A 26,413-nucleotide genomic window follows, 5' to 3' on the forward strand; every position below is an offset into this window, starting at 1 on the left:
GAATTTTATCAAACATTTAGTGAACACCTAATACCCATCCTCCTTAAAGTTTTCCGAAGAGTAGAAGAGGGAATACTTCCAAACTCATTCTATGAGGCCAGCATCACTCTAATACCAAAACCAGGCAAAGACACCACAAAACAGAAAATTACAGACCAATATCCCTGATGAACATAGATGCAAAAATACTCAACAAAATATTACCAAAACAAATTCAAAAATATATCAAAAAGATCATCCATATGATCAAGTAGGATTTATTTCAGGGATGCAAGGATGGTACAACATTCGAAAATCCATCAACATCATCCACCACATCAATAAAAAGAAAGACAAAAACAACATGATCATCTCCATAGATGCTGAAAAAGCATTTGACAAAATTCAACATCCATTCATGATAAAAACTTTCAACAAAATGGTTGTAGAGGGCAAGTACATCAACATAATAAAGGCTATATATGACAAACCCACAACCAACATCATACTTAACAGCGAAAAGATGAAAGCTTTTCCTTTAAGATTGGAAGACAAGGACGCCCACTTTCCCCACTTCTATTCAACATAGCACTGGAGGTCCTAGCCATGGCAGTCAGACAACACAAAGAAAGAAAAGGCATCCAGATTGGCAAGGAAAAAGGTAAACTGTCCCTGTTTGCAGATGACATGATATTGTACATAAAAAACCCTAAAGCCCACCAATAGAACAAAAAGGCATCTTACAGTATGGGAGAATATATTCATAATTGACAGATCCGAAAAAGGGTGGACATCCAAAATATATAAAGAGCTCACGCACCTCAACAAACAAAAAGCAAGTAATCCAGTTAAAAAATGGGCAGAGGATCTGAACAGTCAGTTCTCCAAGGAAGAAACTCAGATGGCCAACAGACACATGAAAAGATGTTCCATATTGCTAGTCATCAGAGAAATACAAATTAAAACCACAATGAGATATCACCTCACACCAGTAAGGATCGCCACCATCCAAAAGACACACAACAACAAATGTTGGCAAGGTTGTGGAGAAAGGGGAACCCTCCTACACTGCTGGTGGGAACGTAAACTAGTTCAACCATTGTGGAAAGCAGTATGGAGGTTCCTCAAAAAGCTCAAAATAGACATACCATTTGACCCAGGAATTCCACTTCTAGGAATTTACCCTAAGAATGCAGCAGCCCAGTTTGAAAAAGACATATGCACCCCTATGTTTATTGCAGCACTATTTACAATAGGCAAGAATTGGAAGCAACCTAAGTGTCCATCAGTAGATGAATGGATAAAGAAGATGTGGTACATATACACAATGGAATATTATTCAGCCATAAGAAGAAAACAAATCCTACCATTTTTCAACAACATGGATGGAGCTAAAGGCTATTATGCTCAGTGAAATAAGCCAGGTGGAGAAAGACAAGTACCAAATGACTTCACTCATATGTGTAGTTTAAGAACAAAGAAAAACTGAAGGAACAAAACAGCACCAGAATCGCAGAACCCAACAATGGACTAACAGTTACCAAAGGGAAAGGGACTGGGGTGGATGGGTGGGAAGGGAGGGATAAGGATGGGGGGAGAAGAAAGGGGGAATTACGATTAGCATGTATAATGTGGGGGGAGCACGGGGAGGGCTGTGCAACACAGAGAAGACAAGTAGTGAGTCTACAGCATCTTACTATGCTGATGGACAGTGACTGTAATGAGGATTGTGGGGGGCACTCGGTAATGGGAGGGTCTAGTAAACATAATGTTCCTCATGTAACTGTCGATTAATGATACCAAAAAAAACCCGTAAAGAATCCACTCCAAAACTACTAGATCTAATATCTGAATTCAGCAATGTTGCAGGATACAAAATTAAAACACAGACATCTGAGGCATTCCTATACACTAACAATGAACTAGCAGAGAGAGAAATCAGGAAAACAATTCCATTCATAGTTGTATGAAAAAGAATAAAATACCTGGCAATAAACCTAATCAAGAAGTAAAAGACCTATACCCTGAAAACTACAAGACACTCTTAAGAGAAATTAAAGAAGATATCAATAAATGGATACTCATCCCATGCTCATGGATAGGAAAAATTAATATTGTCAAAATGGCCATCCTGCCTAAAGCAATCTACAGATTCAATGCAATTCCTCTCAAAATACCAATAGCATTCTTCAATGAACTAGAGAAAATCATTCTAAAATTCATATGGAAACCACAAAAGACCCCAAATAGCCAAAGCAATTCTGAGAAGGAAGAATAAAGCTAGGGGCATTATGCTCCCCAACTTCAAGCTCTACTACAAAGCCACAGTAATCAAGACAAATTGGTTCTGGCACAAAAACAGAACCATAGACCAATGAAACAGACTAGAGAGCAATGATATAAACCCAACCATATATGGTCAATTAATATATGATAAAGGAGCCATGGATATACAATGGGGAAATGACAGCCTCTTCAACAACTGGTGTTGGCAAAACTGGACAGCTGCATGCAAGAGAATGAAACTGGGTTATTGTTCAACCCCATACGCAAAAGTAAACTCGAAATGGATCAAAGACCTGAAAGTAAGTCATGAAACCATAAAACTCTTGGAAGAAAATATAGGCAAAAATCTCCAGAATGTAAGCATCAGCAACTTCTTCCTGAACGCATCTCCTTGAGCAAGGGAAACAAAAGCAAAAATGAACTCATGGGACTACATCAAACTAAAAAGTTTCTGTATGGCAAAGGAGACCATCAACAGAACAAAAAGGCACCCTACAGTATGGAATAATACATTTGTAAATGACATATCCAACAAGGGGTTAACATCCAAAATATATAAAGAACTTACACGCCTCAACACCCAAAAAGCAAATAACCTGATTGGCAAATGGGCAGAGGATATGAAGAGACAGTTCTCCAAAGAAGAAATTCAGATGGCCAACAGACACATGAAAAGATGCTCCACATCACTAATCATCAGGGAAATGCAAATTAAAACCACAATGAGATATCACCTCACACCAGTAAGGATGGCCAGCATCGAAAAGACTAAGAACAACAAATGCTGGTGAGGATACGGAGAAAGGGGAACCCTCCTACACTGCTGGTGGGAATGTAAGCTAGTTCAACAATTGTGGAAAGCAATATGTAGGTTCCTCAAAAAACTAAAAATAGAAATACCATTTGACCCAGGAATCCCACTCCTTGGAATTTACCCAAAGAATACAACTTCTCACATTCAAAAAGACATATGCACCCCTATGTTTATCGCAGCACTTTTTACAATAGCCAAGATATGGAAGCAACCTAAGTGTCCATCAGTAGATGAATGGATAAAGAAAATGTAGCACATATACACAATGGGATACTATTCGGCCATAAGAAAGAAACAAATCCTACCATTTGAAACAACATGGATGTTGCTGGAGGACATTATGCTCAGTGAAATAGGCCAGGCAGAGAAAGACAAATGTCAAATGATTTCCCTCATTTGTGGAGTATAGCAATGAAGCAAAACTGAAGGAACAAAATAGCAGCAGACTCACAGACTCCAAGAAGGGACTAGTGGTTACCAAAGGGGAGGCTGTGTGGGAGGGTGGGTGGGGAGGGTGGGAAAAGGGAATTGAGGCATATTATGTTTAGTACACATGGTGTGGGGGACCACGGGGAGAACAGTGTAGCACAGAGAAGGCACATAGTGGTTCTGTGTCATCTTACTACACTGATGGACAGTGACTGCATTGGGGTATGAGTGGGAACTTAATAATATGGGTAAATGTAGTAACCACATTATTTCTTCATGTGAAACACTCATAAGGGTGTATATCAATCATACCTTAATAAAATAATTACAAATGGAGAGTTGTGAGCATAATAAATGCTCAAAAACATTTTTTTTCATTGTACGGTGGCTGTTGAGAAAGCCACCCATTTAATGTCAGATGTAGTCACTATGATGCCACATACATTTCAACTGGAGTTGAATATATAGTTTTATATGTGTGTTCTATTAAGATAAATAATTTTCTCTAAAAAAATGAAAACCACGATTTACAAGTGTTTCTCATTAAGAATCCAGAAGACTACTGCACGACCACTACCCAAAGAATCTTCCCACTTTTACACATTTACAAAACCTACTGGATATTGATGTTAGTGAACAAATAAAAAGTACTGCACAATGTTAAAAAAAAGTTTGAGGAATAAAAGAGAGGGATAAGGGATACAACTTTTCCAACCTCAAATGTTTCAGAACAAAATAATCATTTTTCTATAGAGAGGTATAAATCAAATAGGGCAAAATATTAAAAACTGCTGAATCTGAGTGAATGGTATATGACAGTCCTTACATAATTCCTATAACTTTTGTATACTTAAAAGTATTTCAATATAGTTGAGCATTGACCCCTTGCACCTCTAGTGTCTCAGTTGCCATTTTTACTAGAGGCTGTATTAGGTCAATAGTACAGAGAAACTGGAAAGAATGAGGGGAACAATAATCAACCCATAGATACACCTTGGATGCCTACTACATGCAAGACACTATGCTAGGCACTGTGGGGGATTCAAAGAGGTAAAAAACATAGTCCCTGCCCCAATAAGGTAGGTGAGGTAATGCCAAAGCAGTGTCTGAAAGGGTAACTGTTAGAGCAGAGAAGTTCTGCAAGAGAGCAGTATGAAATTTGGAAAGGTAGGTTAGAGCCAGACTTCAGATAGTACTGAATGGCAGGCTAGAGTGCCATGTCACAGGATCCACTTCATCCTGTGGATACTGGGAAGCCATTTACAGTATATAAGTCAGGGAAAGAACATGCTCTAAAACTGATTAGCTAGAATATACAATTTGGGCACAAATACTTTTAATATGCATTTGTTTTATATTCATATGCTTCTGGCCTTTCTACTTCCCATATCTGGGTGTGGCATATAGGGATTTCAAATATTGTGCATGTTGTCCATTTTCAAAATAGCACTTCCTGCAGTATCTTCAGCCTCTGTCCCTTTTCTTCCCTCAGTCACCAAGAGGAGTTGACTAGTACTCACCTTAGCCCTGTTGGCTCAGTAAGCAATAAATAGGCTCATACAATTTTTTAAACTAAGTTGCTGTGCTTTGAAACTCTGATTTCCTTCATGCTAATCAAGTGCCAGTTAAAACTGGGATCGTTGATTTGAGCTGGAAAGAATGGAAATTCAGTTAAGTGTAGGAAGGTATGTCTTGTGCGTAAAAGATAAAAATTCTTCAAAGTGATATTTGTATACTGAAAGGGGTCTTTGTATGTCTAGCAGAAATGGCATTGTGATTAGGGTAAGCCCTTCCAATGACTGTCAAATTAAAAGATGGACTTTCTCTGTCTCCATTTTTTTCCCTCAGAAAGCCCACCCTCCAATCCAATATTACTCCTCAATTTAAAACCCTGTGTTGGCTCATCTCTACCAAGAGGATAAATTCAAAGCTCCTTAGCAAGCAGACTTCCTTCACTAACTGGCCACAGGACACCTTTCCAGATTCTTAGCCTGTCCCCTCACCCACACTCCCAGTGGTCACACACACAACACCTTACCTTTTTCTGAGCTATCCATTTTTACACATATGACTGCCTTGCATGTGTTGATGGTCCCTCTGCATGGATTCCTTGCCCACCACCTCTTTGTCCACCTAGATTCTGGGCAATGCCCACTCATCCTTTGTGATTCAGTATAGTTAAGATTCTGGTCTGTAAGTTGCCCACCCTTAGCAGTAATTCTATCATGTTCCCAGGGCATCTTATACATACCTCTTTCTCTAAGTACCTTTCCCATTGTAATATAATTACTGGTTTGGGTATCTATCTCCCCTTCCTGACTGTGAGCTCCTTAAGGGCAAACAGGGACTTTTAATTCATCACTGTATTCCTAGACCTTGCCATAAGGTCTAGTCCTGTACATGTACTCAAGTGTCTATTGAATAAATGAGCTTGAATATCAAGTACTCCTTGAATTCAAATTCAGCATCTCCTGGAAGATGAAAATGAGAATATCATGTGACCAATGTAATCCTAGTGAAGTGTGTTTGGGGACCTGACTGAAGAAGAAATGGTAGGGGACATGTTATGGGACCTTACTATGGGACAGTTTCTATCCCAGGAAGCTGTTACTGGCAGTTGTTGCTGGCTAAGTAGAAGAGCAGCTGGAGCGGATGACAAGGGCCCTTACTGGGAATTTCCCATCTTTATCTTTCACAGTTCACTACTGAAGCAATGTTGTTTATATAACATTCTTCACACAGTGTTTCAACTCTTCTGAATTACAGCCAAATTTTCATTTGTGCTCTGCCTTACAGATATGTTCAACTCATCCTTGTTAATGGGTAGTCACTGAAAGCTCCAGTTCTTAGTCTCACCTGTCATTACCTCACTGAAGAACACTGCAAAACTAAGTGCCAGAAACAGGGGTGGGAGGGCAGGGTGGAGCAAATAAAAATGATCTTTTATTTTTCTCCTAGATTGCCAATATATTTCACTCTACCTCCTACCCTACATTGTTTTAGCAAAACTTTATACTTTGTAGGGAAGAAAAAGAAGAAGCAACACTGATGCCTGGAATATAAATTGTTAGACATATGATCAGTTGCCACTTCTGGAAAGTAAACATTTCCACTGTTTTAAACATATAGCAATAACAATTAGTCCTTTATGTAGATTAAACTGAGGTGTACGCTGAATTAAAAGAAAAACTGGGTTTGTTGTGATCTTCAAAAACGTCAAACTGGTAAACACTTTGCTTTTTTTGTACATATAAATTTAAGAGCCAAGCCTAGCTTGAGGAAGATTTAAGAGACATAAAATTTGTCTGAGGTGTCTGCCAAATCTCTGCTGCGGAGACAGAAGCCCTGGAAAAGCTGACATAGTCATAACTCTCACAACATCACCACCGGCAGAGGCGTGTGTCGGGCTGGACATACAGAAAGTCACTGATCCTTCTCTCAAACTGCTGGTAAATAGAGAAGCAGATCATTTGCATATCAGCTCTCTGATAGCTCATTTTCACCTATATATCCAACAGAGGAAGAGACAAAAAAAAAAAAAGAAGAAGAAGAAGAAGAAGAAATCCCTACTGGCACATATCCCAATTTTCAGCTGGGTAAATTTTCATTTAGATGATGGGCCTGCTTGTTAAAATCTTTCTTCCATTGCTCTTGCACACTCATTCTTGTGTGTACACTAGACCTCTCACTCTCTTTCTGTCTAGAAGGCATTAAAAGAGGGTATTTATGAGTACCTAGTGCAGTGCCTAATGGAGTGCTTCGTACATAGTAAGCCTACTATAGTTCATCAAATGAACTGGGACTCTATCTTTAATTTCTATGTTCAACTTATTTGATAATGCAGCAGGAGAACTATAGATTCTTTTTCCTGGAGTATTAAAAAGTGACAATTTCTTACAAGGTAATAACATTTTATTCAGACGATTCATGCTAAGGACTTCTGTCCTTTAAAGAGCATCCACTTTTGCACAATGGGTATTATTTGTAAGGAAAATGAAGGAAAGACCATGCTGCAGGATCCTGAATGACAATATGAACACATATATTTCTGTAGAGAAAATCAGATATCCTATATCTACCTGATTGTATGTTCTTATGGTAATCCACCCCATATGTCTAAGATCACTTAACAATGCAAGAATATAGTGCACGCATGAGCTGCATTCTGTAAATAGGATTAACAGTTGAATTCAACCAAGGTCTTCCCCGGGGAGAGATTCCTGGAAATACATCTACATGACATTTAAAAAAATTAATTAACCAATGACATTGGCTCCCATGAGACACACTGTTTCATGTACATTCAATTCTATCACCGTTTTCTGTAGCTCTCTGCTGACATCCCCATCCCAAAAGACATAGAATTTCAAAACAGAAAGAAAAAACACAGCAATTGGAGCTTTTCCGTCTCTCCCGCATGAAGTGTTATGTACACAAAGGAAAGATTTCTGTACATTAGCACAATGTGAACTGTGACATGGCGAGATCGTGTCAGTCTGGACTGTTCTGGTTATGCTGTGGTCACATATAACTTGCCCAAGGGAATGAACAAAGTCTGTAGGCATAATGACAAAGACTGGCAGGGGCTGCAGGAAAATGAAGAGAGCTGTGTTATGCACGGGGATTTGATTTTTCTTTAAAAAGTGTTATTATGATTATTTTTATTCTTTATTTAATTTTCTCATCTGTAAAATAGGGATCACTTTTGTGTTTAATGCTTTTACTCTGAGAATGAGTTGGAATACCAGTGGATTGGCTGGCACATAATAATTAACCCATACAAGTTACATCAACATTTGGCTAGCATTAACTAAACACCTATTATGTGCCAGGCACTAACCTAAGACTCCAGAAAAAAGTAAAATCTTTGGAGGAAAAAGTGACACTGGAGAGAAAAACAGGATGTTGATTATCAAAGGTTTTATAAGCTAGTCTAAGAAGTTTGGATTTTATCTTGAGGATTTTATCTTGGGCAGCCTTTGAACTGTTTTATATAGAGTCAGATAGCTTCCATTTGCGATTTAGAAAAATCATGCTGTCAGCATTGGTGGAGAATGCGCTGGAAGGGAGGCAGGTTGGAGGCAATAGCAATCCAGGCTAGAAATCATGTGTGTGTTGTGGGGTGGGTGAGCAGAGTGCCCTAAACTAAGGTACTGGTAAAAGAGGTGGACACAGGCAAAACATTTTTTTAAACTGTCTAAAAATAAACAAATGTATCATTATAGAAAATTAGAAAATAAAGACAGGCAAAAAGTTAAAAAAACAGAACTCATATGTAATCTTACTATTTGTAACAAGCCTCTATGAATATTTTCTGTATTTTTAACATTACAGGATTTTTCCTATGTATTCATGCACAGATAGATGTGTGTGTATGTGTGTGTACATATGCATGTGTCATTTAAATTTGTGTGTATTTAAACTGGGATCAGTCAGCTTTATAACCTGAATTTTGTCTTAATATATCATAAACAACTTTTCACATCATTAAATAGTTTCTGGTGACATCAACTTACATGGCTACTTAGTAATCCATGCTATAGATGAACCATAACTGATTTAATTCAAGCCTCTAGTTTTGGACATTAAAAGCGTTATTTTTTTTTCTTTCTGTTTGTTTTTGCTATTATCAACAATTCTGGGATAGATATCCTGAGAGCTCATTTTTGGAAACATCATGTTTGTTTCTCAGCATAGAGCCCTAGAAGTTGAAGTGGTAGGTTAAAAGCTATGTTTGATTTTAAGATTTTTTTATACATACTGACAAATTCTCTCCACAAGAGCTTTATCAAATTACAGTCCCACTAGCAGTATCTATATAAGTAGGAGACCCATTTGAGAGTGATTTCAAGAATGGTGTTAACTAGACTAGGTGGGGGGAAAGGAGGAATGGATCCTTGGCAGAGTATCAGGCAGGAGCAATGTGAACTCCGTCAAGAGGAAAGAAGCAATGAGCAGGCCTAAGGAACAGGTGGCTGGGTGGATAAATGTTGAGAAAGAAAAAAGGAACTACAGGAGAGTGGGTGAAAATGGAAGAAACCCTGTAACCTTTAGTGCAGTCATGCACCCAGGTCACTTTAATTTACTGCTTTATTCAGCAAAAGTAGCAACTGTAGCAAACTGTTAGGGTTTTTGTAGCATTTGGCACTCTGTGGTACCAAGGTCCAGAGTTATATTCATGCGAATATGCTGATTCATTCTTTTCATCCAATAACTATTTATTAGGTGTCTACAATGTGCCAAGTGCTATTCTGGATGCTATGAGCATGAAGATGAGTAAGACCTGGTCTCTGTCCTCAAAGAGCTCACAGTCTAGCGGGGAGACAGACACATCCACAGACTGACACACTACAATATGGTACAGGCTAGAGCAGAGGTAAGTGCAAGGTCCTATGGAAGCCAGGAGCCTAACATTGCATTGTCTATGCATCTCTGTGTGTGTGTGCATTCAGAGGTGTTGACATTTGAGCTGGGTCTTGAAGGAGGAGAAGTTCCTCAGGTGGCTAAGGGTCACAGATCATACTCACATTCCTTCTCAAAGCCATAAATATTTGTGCCACTACTCTCAAGGACAATCAGCAAGGCAGTGAGGATGCTTGTGTATAATCCAGACCTGTTCATGACAAGCCTCCACTGTTACCTTAATGCATATATGTACATAGCCTGATTTGGGCAATAACATGCTTATCTTAGAATATAAAGGATAACAGGCAAGGGGCATATAGACTTTTAAAATAATTCTGATGGCATTGATAGAATCATAATATTCACATATGCTGAGTCTCAATTCTACTTCCTAAATGTCTCTCAAATCTGTTCCCTCCTCCCATACATTGCTCCCTCAGGTTCTCAACATCTTTCTGTGGAGCCACTAGCCTCCTAATTCGTCATGCCTCCCCTCCAGTGCACCCTAAAGTGGAAACCTGATCTTGTGCTCCTCTGCTAAAACATTGTAATGTTTTTTTTTATCACCTATAAGCAGTATTTCCCAAATTTCAGTCATTTGAGTATTACTTGGAGATTTTCCCATATTCACACACCTTGTATATCAGTATTAATACCTGTCTTGAAACGAACTTAAAATGGGTTCACTTTCTATTTTTATTAACACAGATCCTAAGTAACCTTAGATTTGATGATGTAATTCAGTTTTATCTTTTATAAGACACATTAGGATATATAATTAATACAATTTAAAATGTTTGTGGGAGTACAACATAACCACCTCTGGCAGATGTCCTACATTTCGAGAAACAAAGGCTATGAGAGCACATCTAAACTCCTCAGCACTGCATTCAAGGTTCTTCACAAATCAGCCCCGACCTACCTCTCCAGACCCTTCTACCATTATACCTTCCTCTTCCCAAACAATCTGCACCCCAGTCATGCTGAATTCCTCAATATTGAATGGCATGCCTTGCTACTGTACAGCCATATCTTTCACAGACTGCTACCTCTATCTGGAATGCCTCCCTCCATTGCTGTGCCTGGCAAACTTATTATCCTTCAAGTCCTATCTGTCATATCACCTCCTCACTGAAGGCTTTTCCCTGACTCTCTGTTAGTTAGTCACTCCTTCCTTTATCTTCCCACAGTACAGCACACCAGTCTGTTATACCACACACTACATTATCTCAAATTATGGGCATTTATCTCCCTAACTAGACCCATGGAGAGCTCACATCTCATACTTTGCTGCATCTCCAACACTTCATGTGGGTAAAAGTCATGGAGGATACCCAGCGACCCAGAAAGTCACTTAAAATAAAAGCTAACAAAAAACCTAAAGTACTGTCCAGATCCAAATAGCTTAGAAATATGAGATTTTTTTTAAAAGAGAATCATTTAATTCAAAAATAGCCATACTAACTATAGTTTTGGCAGACACAATTAGCTCCGGCTGCAATAGCCGTTAAGCTCATCCGGCTTTGACAGCTATTTTATAGCAGATACATACTGACACAGAAACTAAAAGTGAATCATTTGGGATTTTGCCAGGATGATGAACTATACCTCATAATAATATCTCCTTACCACAAATATAAAGTCAAGAACAAAAGTGAACAATGATTGATGGTGGACAGAGCATGGGCTCTGAAATCAGAAATCTGTCACTCAAACCCCAACTCAGCTCCTTACAATATATGTGACCTTAGGTAGGTCATTTAACTTTTCTGCATTTAGTTTCTTCTTCTAGAAAAATGGGAAGAATAGTACCTACTTCCTAGGACTCTTAAGATATGCAACCAATTACTTATGATAGTGCCTGGAACAGTATATGGGCTCAATTAATAGCAGTTATTATTGTCGCCCAATGAAACTCAGATAATATGATGCAGAAGGATAGCAAATGCATTTCTTAAGAAAATAAATTTACATCACCAGGCTTTAAAATTGACAACTATAGAGTGGAGCTAAGAATATCCACAAACAAAACAGTCTATAAGACAAAGTTCTTCTTGGGTTTAAATTAAACTCACACCTGGAACATACCACCACACTTCTTTGTGTTCTCCAAGAATTGATTTCAAAACAGGTTCCCCTAGGAAGAAAAAACAAAAATCACCCAATCTTAATTTTTTGTCTTTGGTACAGAACAATATCCAAACTATGTGGATGCTTCAAAGTGTCCATTTATTATGACCCCAAGCTTTTCAACACTATTGCTTTCCCCGTCTATCCCTGCTGACACATTTTACTCCAGTCAGGCAAGCCCACTTGTCACACAAGTGCTCCCTATTCTACCCACCGTTTTCCAATTCCAACCCCAGTATTAGGAAGCATTTCTCCCCCCTCCTCTTTGCCCATTTCAAATTCCTTTTATTCCTTTGGAGTCCTAATTAAGATTCACCGCCTTCTGAAAGCCTACCAGGATTCCTCTGGAAGATGTATGACAGTTTCAAGCCTTCAGAACTTCCAGGATTAGGTTTGGCCTTCCACATATCACGCCGCCCACCCCCACCCCCATCAGTATTCCCTTCCACTAACCCCTGAGCATTTTTTGCACGTGTTTGTAATAACAAAATAATTAATACAGTCTGTTTCTCACAGTCTACTTTATTCTGTAGTTGGTGTACCTCCCACCCCCAAATATTTGTCCACGTGCTGTATCAGCACTTGCTGGAAACTCCTAAAGCGCTCTGTTTTCAATATAGGTCTAACTTGCCTTTTACTCTCACCAGAACAGTGCGCTGAACCTTAAACACGTATTTCTTAAAAGCGAGATTCCTTCCCTCTTCTGCTCCCCAACCCTCTGGAAATTGAGAGGAAACCTTTTCCACTGCAAACACCGAAGCGGGTGGCTGAGGGGGCCCATAATGCGATGACAACGATCTGTATCTCACCATCAAGGAGGCAGAAAATAAAAATTTGACACAAAGTCATGCCCTGGGCGTGGCAAGGAATTCCCACGCCCCTAGAGGGAATTTGGGAGTGGGTGCGTTGGGAGGGGTGTGTGCCCAAATCTGAAATCCAAATTGAGGGAAGAGAGGAAAGGTATCACCCAATCCTTCCATGTCGCGAACTCTATAACTTCAGCCCTCTGCGGAGACACAAGGCGGAAGTGGGAAGAGGGGGTGGCGGCGTAGAGGAAAAAGCTGGAGGGGTGAAGAAAGAGAAAAGAGAGCGCGTTCCCGAGGCTCCAGGGCTCTGGCGCCTAGAGCTCAGAAGCCTACCCCAGACTCCCGGGCCCGACACCCACCTCCCCTAAGAGGCGGGGCTGGGCGGAGTTCGGCGCCGAGGACAGCGGCCCGGAAGCACCCTCCTCCCTGGGTACCCTCAGTCCCGCAGTACCCAGCCACAGCCAGTCAGGCTGTCTGCCTCTCTGACCTCCAGCTCCACGCCTACCGAAGCGCTACTCCTTATACAGCTGCGGGAAATCGGGCCAGTGCAGGAGCTCCTGGGCTCGTATCCCTGGTGGCGCCCCACGCCGCTCAACTGTCTTCTGACCTCACTATCTTGCGCTAGCCGGCTTAGGCCCGGCATTCAGGCCCAAGGCTGTACTCTCACCCTCTCGCCGGAGGCCCAATCCCTTGTCCTCTTGGGAAATGTAGTTTGACGTCGCTGGAGGCTGTTCTTCCTGGGGCAATGGCGGAGAGAAGAAAGCGAAATAGAGGATTGTGGGAGATAGAGTCGAGATGCTTCTTTCTATATACCCACAATTCTCAGCTGGTCCATTTGTCCCCAGAATTCAAAGCGAGGTTGGTGTTATAAGTATTGTAGTTTGGAGTGCACCGTCTTACAGAATCTCCCTTCTTAGAGCATGGGGAGCTCGTGGGGGCAGTTGCAGGTTGCAGATTTATGTTACTATTGGTAAAGCTATTAACGTTTTGCGGGAAACACTTTATATTGTGATTTGAATTTCTCATTGAGATTTGATTGAATGACTTAAAAATGTTATTTATGCTCTGATAAGCTTAGAATTTTAACTGGTCCTTTAAAACTGTCGAAGTGTGTTCTGTGCAAACCATCTGCATTAGCATTACTTCAAAGGTTCTGGAAAAACTGTATATTTTATTTCTAATTGGGAATCATATTTTTTCCTTTGAAATGGTGTCCTAACAGGCATAGACATGTGATCTAAGCCAACCCAGAAGGAAGCCACATTGTTGCCATGAAGAACAGTGACCACATACATTGGTGTAATACCGCAGTTTAGAACAGATAGACAATACAACTTCAATAGTAAGGAATAACTGTATATTTCTTTAAGAAGTTATTTATCTTTCTTAGTAAAAAGAAATACATGTGAAAAGAGATTGATAAAAAATAGATGGAGACACCTAAGCACTTTCATGTGATTTAAAGGTTAAGGAAAGTCGTTGTTCATTAGGGCTAATTTCACTCCTAACTTTTGACTTTTCTTTGTAAGAGATGGATCCTTATAGCTGAATGAATCGTTACAGTTGGATTACTACAATTTTACTGATAAGGACAACTTTTTGATTCCCAAATGGAATAAAGGTAAAGGAAGGGTAATTGCATTTTGCTAAGGTAATTGCCTAAAAGTTTTAAAAGAGAATTGAAGGAAGAAGAGGATTCAATAGATTCAACAATTAATGTGGAAAACAGCTTTGTGAAAGGCACTGGGCTAGGCACTGTTACTGCAGAATTGGAAAACAGAAAAGTGTTGCCCCCAAGCAGCTCACAATCTAGAAGGGGAGATCGAGTATACAATGTGCAAAGTGCTCTAAAAACCGCGTTGGGAAGGGTGTGTGCCCAAATCTGAAATGCAAACTGAAGCAAGAGAGGAAAGATATCACCCAATCACCCAGGGTTCTGTAGGACCTTAGAAGGGGAAGAACTCATTCCACTTCTGGAGGAAACCAGGCTTGAATGATGAAATTTGAAGAACCAGTAAGATGCTTGTCAGATTTGGGCAGGGAGGTCAACCATATTCCGTACAGAGAAATAAGAATGTGAGAGAGTTCAGGGAACCAAAAAATAAGAAGAAGAAGAAGAAGAATCCAATATTGCTGAAACTAGATTAGACAAGAACAGAGGGACATACCAATGAGTTCAAAATTTCATCTGAAAGCAGTAGAGAACCAAAGGATTTTAAGCAAGGAAATGGTATGATCAGATGGTGTGGGTGATAATTTGGATATGGAAAGTGAGGGAAAGGAACAAGTCCATTGTGACTCCCAAGTTCTGATTTAGAAAACTGAATGTATCGTAATACCATTCACTGAGATAGGGGACCAAGAAAGAATGGCAAGTTTTATCAAGGATAGGAGGAATTCCATTCTGGACATATAAAATTTGAAGTCTTTGGGCATCTGGCTGATAGGCTGCAAGGAAATACTGATCTGAAGCACAGGAGAGAGGTCTGGGTTGGAACTAAACATTTGGGAGACACCAGTATATAGATGGTAATTAAATCAGTAAACAGATTAAAGTTCACTTAAAGAGTGTTTAGAATAGCAGTTTTTAAAAGGACAAAGATTAAGTATGGAAACCTAGAAAATAACAATGTTCTAGTAGTGGGTAAAAGAAGAGGTGCCTTCAAAGGAAGCTGAGGAAGAATGGCCAGGTAGATGAACTGGGAGAAAATAAAGTAGAATTACTGGAATATAGCAAAGAGAGTTCAAATAAGAGAAGACAGAAGAGTAAAAAGGAACTTATTAATACATTCAACAAATATTATTGAGTACTTACAACATTCCAGGCATAATTCTAGTTGTTGGGAATGGGGAAGTGGAAAGAATACCAGGTAAAATCCCTCCCCTTTGGAGCTTATATTCTAGTAGGAAGAAACTATCAATAAACAAGATCAATAATTAAAATACACTGCTGTAACAAGTAATATTTCTTATTGCTAAACTAATAATAAGGCAAGGCTTATTAGAATGTGTGTGTGTATGTGTGTGCACAGGTGCTTACACATACAAAGGTGGGACACCTGATCTATTGTTGGTAGAAAGTATGCTTGAAAATATTTCCAATTAAAAGATAAGATAATGATGAAGATGCATTTGTGAAATAGCGGCCCAGAGTAATCAGTCTAGCTAGATTTGTAGATCAATTAGTAGGCAAAGGTTAAGGCTCTATAGAAAGCCAGGGTACAGGCTCAAGTCATGGCCAGGTTCCAGGTTTATAATGTAGAATGTGTTTGGCCTCAATTCTTGCTTAGGTTAAGGCTCAGTCAATCTGATGCTATCTTTTCAAGTCAGTGTGGATCCTTGGTTAGAGGACCATGGAACCATGTTTAGGGCTCTGCCTGATATCAACGTTAGGCCCCAGAGTTACAGTCATGGTTCAAACTGTGACAAGGATCAGAGTGCATTTCTGGCCAGTGTGAAGGCTCACTCTGAGGCTGCCATTTTCCAGTGTGTCCTGAACTATACCTCATTGTGAAGTCAAGGTTTGAGTTCAAATTTTGGCCAATATTAGGATTCAGTCTGAATGTAGGAAGAGGCCTCATTCTAAGATCAGCGTTAGGGCTCAGTCTGGGGACCAGCCTTAGACCACAGCTAGGGTTAGGACTCAGCTCAAGGTTTGACTTTAGTTTTTGGTCAATAATCATTTTATTTATAGGTTTAGGAATCAGTAAAGGCCAGCATTATGACTCTGCCAGGGGTTACTATTCATGCTGATTTTGTTACCTGGGGAAAGGCTAAGTAAGAATTTGAGCAGGATTTATGTTCAGTCTTTCATCAGGCAAAGTTTCAATTAGTGTTCATGATTAGAGTTTATTCTTGGTCTAGCGTTAGACCTCAATCTCTAGGTATTGTTAAGGCATAATCAATGTTTAAATTTAATTTTCAGTCTATTGCCATATTGGGACATTACCTGTAATGTGCCCAAGAATTTTGTCTCAGACCAATGTTAGCTTTTCATCTGTGGACAACTTTAGAGGCTTTGGCCAAGACTTCAATTATGAATATTATGAACAGGATTTGGGATGCATGTTTGACCAGAATAAGTCAATGTGTTGTTTCTGACTTTAGCCAGTGGCAGGGTTCTGTCTTTGTTGACAACCTATTTCAGGATCATCTGTGGAGTCAAGTCACAGTGGCCAGTGTTATACCTCATTCTCTATGGCTAGAGCATGGCTCAGTCAGTGGACCTGTGTCAGCACTTCAACTGGGCCTGTATCAGAGTTGATTCTGCAGGTAGTGGTTCCATTTCGACTTTATGTAGAATGTTCACTGAGTACTGCTGTTGGTGCTGATTAAGATTTATTTTTCTATTAACATGTTGGTTTACATAATTCTAGTATTGTTCAATACCCAATGCACTCATTTTTGCTTACTTAGACACTTGAAAGAGGCTTATAATTATTAGTAGCTGGATTGAGTTGTGAGAACAATTTGTCAAATGTAGATAGGTTATTTAATACTGACATTAATTTTAGAGGGCTCCTTCTTGGCAAATACTGTTCATTGGTTAACCCAATACCCTTAAAGGACCCTTTTCCCTTATCTTTCTCAAAATCAGACTCTAACAGAGTAACACTACTTTTTCTCAGGTGCCTTTTAACAATGAGGCATAAAAATAAATATGCTTTGCCATATGGAAAAAGTTATTTTCCTGATTAAAGAGACAGAAATCATAGGCAATGCCCCTTCCATTTTCTTTTTAGAGCTTTATTGAGGTATAATTGATATACAAAAAATTCTACACATTTAATGTGCACATATTGGACACATGTGAGTTTGGACATATGCATATACCCATGATACCATCACCACAATTAAGGCACTAAACATTTCCATCACCTCAAAAACTACCTTGTGTTCTTTTGAGGGGATTTTTTTGTGGTAAGAACAGTTAACATGAGAGCTATCCTCTTAACATGTTTTAAAGTGCACAGTACCATGTTCTTAACTATAGGCACTATGTTATAGATCTTGCAAAACTGAAACATTTTACTCATTGTGCAATAACTCCACATTTCCCCTTCCCCCAGCCCCTGGCAACCATTATTCTACTCTCTGCTTGTAAGAATTTGACTATTTTGATACCTCATGTGAGTGGAATCATGCAATATTTGTCCTTTTGCGATTGGCTTTTTCCCTTAGCATAATGTCCTCTACGTTCATCTGTGTTGTCACAAATGGGATTCCTTCTTTAAAGCTGAATTATATTTCATTTATGTGTGTAAAACAATTTCTTTATCCATTCATCTGTCAATGGATATTTGAGTTGTTTTCATATCTTGGCTAGTATGAATAATGCTGCAATGAACATTGGGATGTTAATACCTTTTTGAGATATTGATTTCATTTCCTTTGTGTGTATACCCATGAATGGGATTGCTGAATTATATGGTAGTTCTTTTTTAATTTTTTGAGGAAATTCCCACGCTTTTTTCCATAATCACTGCACCATTTTCCATTCCCACCAATGAAGTGTAAGAGTTCAACTTCTCCACATCCTCACCAATACTTGTTACTTCTTGCCTTTTTGATAGTAGCCATCCTAACTAAGGTGTGAGGTGATATCTCACTGCGGTTTTGATTTGCATTTCCCTGATCATTAGTGACATTGGGCATCTTTTCATATACCTGTTGACTATTTGTATGTTTTCTTTGGAAGTCTGTCTATTCAGTTCCATATGAATTTTATGATTGTTTATTTTCTGTTTAAAATGGCTTTGGGATTTTGATAAGGATTGCATTAGATCTGTAATTCACTTTGGGTAGTGTGGACATTTGGATGATATTAATTCTTCAATCCATAAATAAAGGACATTTTTCCATTTATTTGCACCTGCTTTAATTTATTTCATAGAGTTTTATAGTTTTCAGTATGGCTTTTATCTCCTTGGATAAATTTATTCCTACATATTTTATTATTTTTATGCTATTGTGAAAAGAATGTTTTCTTAATTTCATTTTCAAAAAGTTTGTTATTAATGTATATAAATGCAGCTGATTTTTTATCTGACTAAGCTTTTACCAGTTTGAGGGTTGCCAACGGCCAGGTTAAGGCTTACTATGAAGGAGGTTTTAGGGTTAAGAGTATCGACGTGTTTTTCAGATTGGCTGTTGATGTTTCATGTCAGTCTACAAATGAGGGTAGTGTGAGAACAGACAACACATAGGATCCGGCTGTGTTCAGGTTGACTCGGGCTGCAGTCATGGCTTTGGGCTCAAGCTGTTGCCAGGGTCTGAGTTCAGAGTGTTCATATCCTTGTTGTCAGATTGGGTCTTGGACTCTGGCTCGTGTAGCAGGCATTAGTACAAGGGTTCAGTCCGTGCTAATTTTTAGTGCTCCTACTGTGCCCTGTGTCATGGGTACATCTCTCCCCAATTTAGGGTTCTGTTTGTGCCCAGACTGATTGCTCAACCTCAAGGTAGTGCTAGGACTCAGTCTGTGGCCACTAATAGAGGGAACTTTGTTTATGGGCTTAAGACTCAGTCTTTGACAAAGGTTAGTACTGAGTCAGAGCCTGTTGTTAGGACTAATAATTTGAGGAGGGTTTTGATTCAGTCTTGTAGTATTAGGAATCATTCTTTAGCCAGGCTTAGGGTTCAGTCTTTGGGTCCCAGACGGTGGGCAGTATTTACAGTCTTCATCCCAGGACAGTGCTCAAAATGTGGCCAAGAATAGGGCTCAGATCTTGGCCAAGATGAGTTGCGTCTGTGCTCAGAGTTAGAGTTCAATATCTTGTTAGTTTAGGCAAGGACTATGAAAATTATTTGTTTTGTTTTGTCCTGAATTCATGTTCAAGTTTGGGGTTCGGCCTTTGTCCAATGTTGGTGAACAGTTCAGTTTCTGGAATTGAAAATTTGTCTTTGGCTACGGTTAAGGTTAAAGCTATTGTTGAACTTGGGACTCAGTCTAGGGCTAGCATTTAGCCAGAGATAGGGTTCAGTCTATCTCAAAGATTCAGGATCAGTCATTAACCATTTTGGGGAATGGGTTTTATTTCCAGGTAGAAAACTCAGTTTAGAGGTTAGGCTTATGGACTCAGTCTGTGATGAGAGTTAGGAATTCAGTCTGTAGCCAGAGACTCAGTTTGTAACCAGTTAGAGGCTATAAGATTGAGGGGCCAAATCAGTTGCCAGTGATGGGGCTCTGTCTATCCCAGGTTCAGTGGACTATTTGGTGGTCAGATTTATGAACCCACTAGCTGGCTAGGTTTGGAATTTAGACTTTGAGCAGAGTTAAGTCTCAGGCTGTGGATCTGTTCAGGGTTCTATCTGTGAGCAGGATTAGGGCATATGATGTGGTCAGAATATATTCTCAAATTTTGTAGATGATTTAGTTTCACTTCTTGGCCAGGATTAAGGCACAGTCTTTGGCCAAGTTTAGAATTCACTCTCTATACATGTTTTTGTTTCTGTATGAGGCCAAGTTTAGTAGTCATTCTATTGCCAATGTTGGGGTCATTTTCTGGTTAGTGCTAAGTCTGTGGAAATTGTAGCTGGGTTGGTTTCCAAGATCAGATCTCAGGTTGTGACCAAGTTAGAGTCTCGTCTGTAGTCAGGGTTAGAACTCAGTCAGTATCTATGCTGAGCATTCACTTTGTAGTCAGTATAGGATATTAAGTATATCCCAGAATTAGGTCACAGTCTGTAGATCAGGCTTGAGACTCAGCCTGGGACAGGTTTAGGGTCTATGTCTGATGATAGGTTGGCTTTGTGTATCATGAATTAAGGGCTTATCAGTAGCCATAGTTAGGGTTCAGTAGGAGATCAAGGTTAGAGACTCAGTCTGGGACCAGTCATAGTTATTTATTCTTGGACCAGGCCTAGCCAATGAGTATGTGACTAGATCCAGGGACTCAATTTAATCAGGGTTAAGGCCTTGGAGTGTAGTCAGAAAGAGGCTCAGTCTATGGATATAATTAAGATCTCCATCCAGGGCTAGGGTTAGGGCTTGGTCTGAAATTAGGATTAAGTCTCCAAATCCAATTAGGTGTTCAGGCTACATCTTGGTGTTTGGTTAGGGTTAAACACAGAAACTTTATTCTGGGGTTCAGGCTGTGGTTGGTGATAGCAGTTTTTAAAATTATATCTCAATAAAGTTGTCATGAAAAGCTTGAAAATAAGAGGATTCCTACCAACAAAATAGCAGGCATGATGCAGGGAAGGAATCATGGAAGGAGGCTGGTTACTGAATCAGGACTAGCAATGTTCTTGGTGCCTCAGAATTTTATGCTTAGGAGTGGCAGGGTGAGCACATGAGAGGGAGGGGAAATGAAAGAACTGGTGAAGAGGGAGCTGGTACCCCAGGGAAGTGGATAAGTGCTTCTTGAAGGAGAGAAACTTTTACAAGTTGGCTGGGTGGAAGTAGTGCAAGTTGGAAAAAGTTGCAAGGGATGGAAACTCCCATTTGTTAAGCTCTTCCATCACATTTTTTGTGCCACTAATGGGCTTTCCTGAGCACCCTTCCTAAAGTATTTCCCCATCTTTCCCTACACTACATTGATCTCTATCACATCATACTCATTATATGTTCAACAAATATTTGTGGAATGCGTGCACATGTTTGTTTTCACTTACATTATTCCATTGAATCTGCATGACAGTCTTTTATGATAAGTATATATGATATATATCCCCATTATACTGATGAGGAAACCAGATAAGCCAATTAAAAGGCTTGAAAGGGTTGCACAGCTAGTATATTAGAGCCAAGTTTTGAATCCCACTTTGTCCTACTCAAATCTCCTATGCTCTTTGTTGCCACCGCTTTGCTTGTATTAAGTTTGTGAGATTTACATCTCACCTTCACCGCTTGACTTTACAAAGTTCATCTCATTTAATTCTCACAACTCTGTAAAGTGGTTTACGTTATTATTATTATCCCCTTTCTAAAGTTGAGGAAATGTGTTCAGAGAGGTTAAGAGATTTTCTTAAAGTCATACAGTTAACAAGCGGCAGAGCTGAAATTAGAACCTAAATATGTCTGACCCTCAACTGAATGTTTTTCCTGGTTTATCATGTTGCCTCAAAATACCTCAGCCTCCAGGAATGTCTTTTGGAGTCTTGTACAGGCTAATGTAGGGAAGGATTAGTGGTAGGAGTATGTTACACTTACACTATATCATTGACTGCAGTGGTTTGAACCTGTGAGGGGTTGAGAGTACACTAGGGGGAATACCATAAGCTTCTTGGGGTTACATGCAGCTGTAGGCCACCTCCTCCATGAGAATCACTGAGTGTGAAATGAGAATCGCTGGTGGTGTTTAGTGTGCAGAAAGAGTATGGGGGTAAAAAAAGAAGTAGATAATCACTGAAGTAAGCCTACATATGTTTGTCTCTGTCCAAGGACCAGCCCTGACAACAGTATTTCTAAGGGAACTTACAGCCAGCTTTCCATCATTTCCACAGTCTGCTCTTGACTTAGCTTATCTACATTGTATCAGGCATCTATATCTTCCCCTAGGAAGTTTATAAGATGAGGTCAAGAGGGATTGATTTTCTGCCTTCAGTATGGCAGAGTAAGCTCCTACTGTACCTATGGAACACCATCAAGTAGACCAACATAATCATAATGGGAGTCTTAGAAAGAAAAAGGAGAAAGAAGCAGAAAGAATATTTGAGGAAATAATGGCTGAAAAATTCCCTAATTTGATGTAAAATGTGAATCTACATATCCAAGAACTCAACAAACTCCAAATAGAGTAAAGTCAAAGAGATCCACTATTTTTCAGCTTTATTGAGGTGTAATTGACAAAACTGTAAGATACTTAAAGTATATAGTGTGATAATTTTATACACATATGCATTGTGAAAGGATCACTCCCCGCCCCCATCGAATTAGTTAACAAATCAATCACCTGATGTGTTAATCTTTATTTATTTTTTTGGTGGGGGGAGAACATTTAGGTTCTACTATCTCAGCAAATTTCAATCATACAGTCCAATGTAATTTTCAGTGCTAAGGTTGACACATTATTTGTCTACAGTATAGTGTCCTTTCTCCAGATAACATCTTGTGTATGAATTCAATACACTAAAAGAGCAAATCAGAACTGTTCTGTTCCAATCCTTTACTTCCTGATGCAACTCATGGTCAACATTTGGCCCCAGTGTATGAGATGCTGCTATCCCAAGGTCGTGTTTTCTGCATGTATTATGGGCAAAACTTTGCCTTAAGTGATATACAACCCTACATTTAAGGTGATATGCACTTTGGGAGCATCAGGTGGGAGTATGAGTGCAATTTCTGGCTGCAAAAAGTGAAGAATGGGTCTCCAGTCCACAACCAAGGAGTCTTCAGCCTTCAACCATGGCCTCATTGGTGAGGCTCAACTACTTTCCTTTGCTTGCATCCTTTTCCTTCCTACCATGAACCATGATCTATTTTCTGTGATTCCAAAACTTAGTAATGTCTAAAAGCCAGAAGTTTTCATAAGTTTGCCACAAAACCTCATTGGGCAGCAAACTGGATCTGAACGATGTGAGACTATTTATTGTTTTTATTTGATCTACTTATGTGCCTATCCATTTCACTATGAAATACTAATGTGTTTGTAATACCTACTGGAGGTATTATATACCATATATTTACCATAGTACCTATCCAAATTCTGAATTTCAGAGAACATCTTACCCTAAGGGTTTTGCATGAGGAATTCTGAACTTATACATTCATTTCTTTTTTGCCGTCTCATTCTGATGTCACCTCCTCACTTTATCCCATATCTGGCAACATCTGCAGAGCCTAGAGAATAGGACACTGAATATTTTTGCTGTAAAGCTTCATGCCATAAAATAGATAATGATAAATTAATGTAACAGGAGGAAATGCTAAGAAAAACAGCATCTTTATTTATTTCTTCCATCCCAGGTTCATATCCAAAAACATATTCTCCCATACCATATGGACCAACTCTCCAGGGTCTTCTACCTGAGAAACCACTTGTAATCCAGCTGGGAATCAGGGTCCGGATGCTACACTCAAAAACCCGATAGCTGCTATTATACTAACATTGATTACAACTTGCCAAGTTCTTGCTCCAAGTCTTAGAGTCTAAGTTTTTTAAATGTATTGGCTCATTTAACCTTTATAACAATCTTATGAAATCGGTACTATTATTATTATCATCTTAATTTTACCCATGAAGAAACTGAAGCAATTAAATAACTTATTCAAGTCCACACAGCTAAAATCAGCCAAGCAAAGGTTTTTATATACCTTGTGCAGCTTTACTTTCTTTCGAAATTGGCTTCTGGCCTAACCAAATGGACAGACTCATAGACACTGTGTAGGGGTGGGAGAAGTAGGATGGGCTGAGTCTGGGCAGCCAGACACTCATCCTCTACTGCCAGGATCTAGTAAGGCCAAGTTATTTTCATACCCATTTTTTCTATGCAGGCAGGAATGTGGGATTCATTATGAGAATTTCTTGATGTGATTTGGCTGAAAAAGCAGACTCTATGGAAATGTTCCCTTACAGAGCCCTAAAGAGTAGTCTCATGTAAAAAAAATTGTGTGTTGATAGTATGTTTTTATTTATATACATGCGTGATTCTGTGTCCATTAGCATGTAATTGTTAAGTATAGTACATTGGTTCTCAAGCTTTAGTCTAATGTTGAATACCTGGATAAAATCTCAAATATTCCTGGGCCTATCCTCAGAGATTCTGGCTCAGCTCAGTGAGGTGGGTTGCAATGGTTTGTTATTATCATCTGAAGTGATTCTAATTCAGGTGATTTATGCAGACCACATTTTGAGAAACAATGGGATGCTAGTTTAGAATGAGCTCTGGAGCCAGGCTGATAGTGAGTGGTACTGGGCTTAGGCAAGCCAAATTCTCTCTCTTAACGTCAGTTTTCTCATCTATGAAAAATGAGTAATAGTACCTGCCTCAAGAGGTTGCTGTGAGGATTGGATGACATATTTATTTGAAGTCTCCTTTGATGTGCCTGACCCACTATAAGTGCTCAATAAAAGTAGCTCTTATTATTCCTGTAACATTACTTATTAATCACTACACTAGAAGGAATTTAAGACATAGTCTTTGCCCTCTTGTACTTAACAGTTAAGGAGAGAAGACTAAATCACATGAAGAAACTAGAGAATATTTGAATGTGTTAAATTGTGCGATGCTGACTTTAAGGGTGAGTGGTAAATAAGAATCTTGAGACTGAAGTGACTGAGAGCAAAGAAAGGGTTAACACCTTGTCTGGGGGGCTTCAGTGTTACCAGGGACTGCCAAAAATAACTGTAGTACTACAATATGTAAATTAGGATAACACTTTCCACATGTCAGGTGTTCATTGAAGCAAGAGGCCAGCTTGGGCTAGATAAAGCAGAGAAGGCTTCATGGAGGAGTTAGAAGTTGAGCAGGACCTCAGTGGATGCAGAAGGTTTGAATGGGTGGCGACGAGGCTAGGCCATTCCAAATGAAGGAAATAGTCTGTGTGTGAGCACAGAGGCCAGAAAGGAGAGTATGTGCAGGGGACACTAGCTGTTTTCTCCCTGGAGTTGTGCCCCAGAGGGCATGAGTCACATAGAGCACAGTGTTATGGCTACCATCATGGCACTTACTGCTCCACTCCCCAATGTGAGGCCAATTCTTGGAGGGCTGCTATGACTAGGAATTTTGATTGTAGCCTATAACCTCACTCTCCGAGAAGGATTTAAAGAATGTGGAAAGCTGAAAAGATGGAAGGAGTTGCAGACACAGCACAAGTGGAAGTTCATGTAGGTTTGGGACAATGGGTCCCCTGTTCCAGGAAGCCTGGAGGTGGGGCATTGCTCTGGTGTCCCTTCCACAAGATAGGAGAAGGAGAGACAGTTACCCTAGACTCTGTATACCTTGCCTGTACCCTTGCCTTCTGAGGTCCTTGCCACTTCTCTGGTTGCCCTATGCCAAGAGAAAGCATTTGTTTGGTGACTTCTTTATGCCTAGCTCAGACCTATTTAGTGCCTTGGTTTGGCTCACACTTTATTGATTATAATAAATATCTGTGCCCATTCTCTCATGTAATCTTGATCATACTCTGTGAAGTAGATAAATCAGGGATGATTAATCCCATATTACACAGGCAGAAACTAAGTCTAAGGAACATGGTGACTCAGCCTAGGTTGTGCAATTAGTATGTGATGTCGGCTCATAACCCAAGTTTTCCAATTTTAAGACAAGTTCTGCTTCCACAATGTCATTGGCCTTCCACTATGTAAAGAGAAATACTAATCAAGTACAAATCATGGTCCCTGCCCTCAAGGAGCCTTGAGTCTTTGGAAGAAACAAACATCTTAGCATTGTGACTTTAAGCAAGTCCATTCCCATCTCTGGGTTGGAGCTTTTTCTGAAAAATGATGGTTTTCACTATATGAGCTTAATCATTTCACATTTTTTATCCTCCTAGAAATAAACAGTCATTGAGTGACAGAAAACAGTGCATGATGACACGGTGTGGTGGGGTGAGAGGAAGGGGGGAAATGGAATTGGGGAGCAGGTTCTACCTCTCTTGTTGGTGCTAAAAATTGCTCACTCT

The 26,413-nt window shown here is 39.5% G+C and overlaps 2 protein-coding genes across 10 annotated transcripts in view; one reads left to right on the forward strand and one right to left on the reverse strand.

The window, feature by feature from the left end:
- The window catches only part of ENOX2 (ecto-NOX disulfide-thiol exchanger 2), a 302,249-nt gene extending 288,743 nt beyond the window's left edge, over window positions 1–13,506 (reverse strand). For 4 of the 9 annotated variants that reach the window (XM_036931203.2, XM_057495827.1, XM_057495828.1 and 1 more), the window contains exons 1-2: window positions 13,337–13,492; window positions 11,991–12,050 (exon numbers count right to left, since the gene is read on the reverse strand). The gene's annotated coding sequence lies outside the window, so the exon portion shown is untranslated. Of the gene's footprint in view, window positions 1–11,990; window positions 12,051–13,208; window positions 13,267–13,336 lie in introns of those variants that run through there. The other 5 variants (XM_057495823.1, XM_057495824.1, XM_036931200.2 and 2 more) reach the window with 5 other exon arrangements.
- A 94-nt stretch (window positions 13,507–13,600) lies between these two features.
- Window positions 13,601–26,413, forward strand: part of ARHGAP36 (Rho GTPase activating protein 36) — a 162,170-nt gene continuing 149,357 nt past the window's right edge. The window contains exons 1-2 of the mRNA XM_036931211.2: window positions 13,601–13,707; window positions 14,379–14,470. The gene's annotated coding sequence lies outside the window, so the exon portion shown is untranslated. The remainder of the gene's footprint in view (window positions 13,708–14,378; window positions 14,471–26,413) is intronic.

Source organism: Manis pentadactyla, chromosome X (assembly GCF_030020395.1).
Source record: "Manis pentadactyla isolate mManPen7 chromosome X, mManPen7.hap1, whole genome shotgun sequence".
Lineage (NCBI taxonomy): Eukaryota > Metazoa > Chordata > Mammalia > Pholidota > Manidae > Manis > Manis pentadactyla.